At 45.2% G+C, this 4,868-nt stretch overlaps 1 non-coding gene across 1 annotated transcript; it reads right to left on the bottom strand.

Moving 5' to 3' along the window:
* Positions 1-346: 346 nt before the first annotated feature.
* Positions 347-421, bottom strand: Trnay-gua (transfer RNA tyrosine (anticodon GUA)). Its single transcript has one exon. It is a non-coding gene; the product is annotated as a tRNA-Tyr (tRNA).
* Positions 422-4,868: the final 4,447 nt, after the last annotated feature.

Here is a 4,868-nt window from a genome sequence, read left to right as displayed (position 1 = left end):
CTGACTTTTTGCATGAGTAACATTTTGTTGAATAGCTCTCCTTCACAACTTGAATCACGCACAGCACAGGAAAGCAACGGTGGCGTCTAGTCTAGTTGTTGTGGCACCGATACCTTTCATCACGTAGCTCTGCAAAACAGCAATTTTGTTTTTACACTCAGATACTCTGAAATGGTACGAAAACATTGGGCCCCGCCACCGCTATTGCGAGAACATTGTTGCTACGGCATGTAGTTTATATAGTTAATTAAAGGAGAAACTGAGACATCCACCCAAATGTAGCAATTGCTACAATGGAAACTCAACCGGTTTCCTCGAAAGAAAGCTTCGCAGTTGAAGAAAAATTCGTCCTGGTCCGGGACTCGAACCCGGGACCACCGCCTTTACGGGGCAGCCGCTCTACCATCTGAGCTAACCAGACGGCTAGGAGATGGCACGGGCGAAGTGGAATTTGTCGACAACTCGAAGCAAAGGCAAGTGTTTGACGTAATAGTTCAGCGGAAATCCGCTAGGTGGAGATAAGTAATTAAAGGGAAACTGCGACATCCACCCAAATGTAGCAATTGCTACAATGGAAACCCGACCGGGTTCCTCTAAATAAAGCCTCGCAGTTGAAGAAAAATTCGTCCTGGTCCGGGACTCGAACCCGAGACCACCGCCTTTCCGGGGCAGCCGCTCGACCATCTGAGCTAACCAGGCGGCTAGCAGATGGCAGGGCGAAGTCGAATTTGTCGACAACTCGAAGCAAAGGCAAGTGTTTGACGTAATAGTTCAGCGGAAATCCGCTAGGTGGAGATAAGTAATTAAAGGGAAACTGAGACATCCACCCAAATGTAGCAATTGCTACAATGGAAACCCAACCGGGTTCCTCGAAAGAAAGCCTCGCAGTTGAAGAAAACTTCGTCCTGGTCCGGGACTCGAACCCGGGACCACCGCCATTCCGGGGCAGCAGATTTCCGCTGAACATTAAACAATTGTTGTGTGTGCCCTATGTCATCTCATTTCATAGTTCAGTGGGAAACAAATTACGACAACCGATAACACCTGATATTATCACAGTCCAATATTGCAGGCAGCTGTTCCACTGAGGAGAACCTTGTTGTGCTGTCATGGTTATACGAGTTCGCCAAAGCACAGAAGCACCAGTGGAGACGATGCGATTCGCGTATATCAAGGCTGTCGAATTCTCTGTTATCTAAACCCAAGCATGCCTCCAAAACAGAAGAATGTTCTTGATCTAGAGGCTCAACCCAACAGGGTACAGAGATGATTAGTTATATAACAGAAATATGAAACTTCCCTGGAATTTGTATATGCGTAATGCCTTGAAGATCATCCCTGCGTGATGCAGTGTCACAATTTTGCACACCCCTGCGTCATAAGGGCAATTACAAAATGAATCACGTCCCTTGGATAAAGACAACGACAAATGGGGGGAGGAGGACAAAACATTTATTTCAAACCAGAGGCTCGTGGTTTTTCAGATGCCGGAGGCGACAGCGGTTAGTCGGCCTGGAGCCCCTGCTCCCTGGCGGCGGCCTCTGTCCGCCCCGTGACCCAGACCTGCTCATCTGGGTCGGTGCTGAGCAGTGGGCCACTGCCTAGTTTATAAAATTGCGTAATTTCATTATACGTCACCATACGGTCTCGTGTCGACCACCCAAATTCCTCTGTGTCCTCATTCTTCGTTCCGACCTGGGTTGGGCCGTGGGCTCGGGAGGCGAAAGCTCGACTCTGTTGATGGGTGGCCTCATTGCCGGTGAGTGAGGAGTGGGCTGGGCCCCAATGAATTTGGACAGTGCGATAGTGAGTGTTTTGGGCAAGGATTTTATTAGCTAGTGGGGAAATGCGCCATTTAATATAAATGCGAATATCTGATTTAGAGTCGCTGATAATGAAAGCGTTTGGAGTGTTGGCTATGGCCAAGGCAATGGCCGCCTCTTCCACCTCCTCCGTGTTGGTGGTTTGGTAGAAGCTCCCGATATTGTTTGCCCTACATAGTTTATCACCGCTACCAAAAAAGCATGGCGTCCTTGAATCTCGTCCGCCTCAACGTTCGGTGCTTTATGAGCATATTGCAAATCGGGTGTAGAGGGCCTTGGCCGCTCCACCCGTCTTTCGATGTGAAGGGTGGGGTTCATATTACGAGGTATGGGGAAAATTTGGAGATGTGTTCTCTGAACAGGGGATATATTGGTTTTGGGGGGTTATGGTAGGGGTGTAACGAATGTCGGCTTCTGAAAGAGTATAGCGACCGGCTGTAGTTCGCGACAGCCTCTCATATTGCGCGGTGAGGTGGGCCTCCACCATCTCCTGTAACATATTGTTCAGTCCTAGCGCGAGAAGCCTGTCCGTCGAGGTGCGTATCGGTAGACCAAGGGTCACCTTATACACCCTCCGTAGAAGTATGTCTACACTGGACTTGTCAGCTTGCGTTAAGCGTAGATATTGCTGAGAATACGTAATTATGCTCAGCACGAAAGCCTGAACAAGTCGGAGAATGTCAGCCTCCGTCATGCCCGCGTGGGGAATTCCGATGCCGTGCGTTGAGCTGTAAACAATCTTCTTTTTCTTCCGTTTTTGTGCCCGTCAGGACTAAATATGCGTTTTAAATTTCCGCAGCGGCGTGAAAGAACCGGCACAACTTTAGGCACCATCAGGACCCAATTGTTGCACAACGTCAGTGCAAGAGTAACAAAGTACGGCGAATACAAGGAGAAAATATTGAAGCCGTAACACAAGGATGATCGGCATGATAAGAAAAGGAAAAGTTTGCTTAAATGCTTCACCTGCTTCCTACGCAGTCATCCACAGCTGAAAGCACACGAGACAGTGCAGAGGAAAGACGTAGCTTTCGCGTGGTGCAGCACACAGTCAAACGGGGGAAGAAAAGGCGCACGAATCTCTACCAACAATGTTTGCCCAATGGCGCGCGTCACTTTGCTGCTGTAGAGGAAGTTGCTGCCGGAAACAAACGGAACGGAAAGGTGCTTCGTATTTACCAGTTTCCTGTGCACTCGCACAACTAAGCATAAATCAATGCAAGTGCAGGTGAGCGAATCGCCATGTTTGTAGGCACATGCCACAGGCTAAAATTATAATTGCTATACTGAGGCGCAACAGACACATTATTAAGGATAGCTCAAAATCAGGCTAGACACAATAAGCTTTGCAAGAAGCTATGAAAGGGTTACACTATAATTTTTAGCCGCACGCGTCACATAGTTTTAAATAAAAATACAAATACGTTAGAAGGAAATGAAGCAGGTGAAACAAAGTAGCGAAGACAACTTTCTGACTTCTTTAAATCTATTCGTTTATACAATTACACTCGACGTGTTGGTACGAATTCGAAAATATTTATACAGAGATGAGCAAATGATCCTGAGGGAATAGGTGGCATAAGAACGCAAGAAAACGAAAAAGAAAGAAACGTCCGGGAAACACTATTGCCAAAGAACGCCTCTTCCTGCTATCCCTTCTCTATATCAAAACCGCATGGCGAAGCTGCTATGCGCGTAACGCTTCAACATTTGTTTATCAATTGATTAATTTAGTCATTTACCCTAAGGGCTCATAGGGGCGGGATGGAGTACAAATCAAACATGACAAAATAACTGAATACTGCCTATCTCGTTCCAGAGCCTGGCAGGCGAGCAATACAGGGTTACGAGGAAAATAATCGAAACACAATAGAAAGGCACACATTGTTATTTGTGCAACAACAACAGTTGAGGAATGAAGCCAGGCAGGAATAACGAAAAACAACGAAGCCGAATGTAATCATATAAGCAGGCTTTACAGAGATAAGAAATTAATCTGTGAGCAGACGTAAAGGATCACGTAGGCGAAGAAAAAGAAAAGAAAAATGCCTTCATTTTATTAATATGCATATATACATATAAAAATATATATATATATATATATATATATATATATCAGTGAAGCAAATAATCACAGGAGCCACCACAGAAATAGTTTAAAAAATAGAAGCACGTAGGAAAAACATATAACAGGACTTTACTGACGTTTCGGCCAGGGTCCGGCTTTCATTAAGAGTGCGATTGCAGGCCCACAAAGCTCAATTTATACATTTTCTTCGTAAGAGTGAAAACAATATAGAAAAAATAAAAAATAATAAGAAAATAATAAAAAAAAGAAATACAACACCGTGAATACAAACTTGCGCGTACACAGAGTGGGAAAAAAGTAAGTGAGTTCAACAAAGACGTGAACACAAACTTGTTAAACGTAGGTAGCCTATGACCACAAGCGCGCTCAGGTTTAGTGGCGTCATGAATATCAACACGTACAATGAATCATGTCAAAGTAAACAAAAAGGACCGGCATGTACAGTGGTGCTATAAAGGGGTACAAAGTTGCGCGTACATGCAGTGGCATTATGAAAACATATTAACAAAAAGCATGCGAGGGGTCGCTTCTGCCAGGAGAGTATTTGGCCACAAATGCGGTGAATACACACTCACCTGGCAGTAGGACACCTGCACTGTGGCCTCCGCTAACCTCTGAGTTGAACGAATTGCGATCCACTGCATTTTGCACCACGTGGTATCCTTTGCGTTAGCGGGCAGGCGTTTTTTATACACAGTTTATGAGTGTGTGAGAAATAAAATACAACATACATGAAAAATTACAAGACAAGGTTAAGTACTAAACACCAACATAATTTCGAATGCATGCTGCGGAAATATGCATATCACTTCATCCACATGCCATTTTGAGAAGTTCTATATATATATATATATTGTGAGACGTCGGCCGATGCGCTGCCTTTATTTCCGAGCAGCCGCCCGAGTCAGAGACGAAGCACCGCACGAGACAAAATGTGATGATGAGTCGTATGTACA

The sequence above is a fragment of the Dermacentor silvarum genome, chromosome 1 (genome assembly GCF_013339745.2).
Source record: "Dermacentor silvarum isolate Dsil-2018 chromosome 1, BIME_Dsil_1.4, whole genome shotgun sequence".
In the NCBI taxonomy this organism is placed as follows: Eukaryota; Metazoa; Arthropoda; class Arachnida; order Ixodida; family Ixodidae; genus Dermacentor; species Dermacentor silvarum.
The sequence above is the reverse complement of the archived record's forward strand: the minus strand, read 5'-3'. Positions and strand labels throughout refer to the sequence as shown.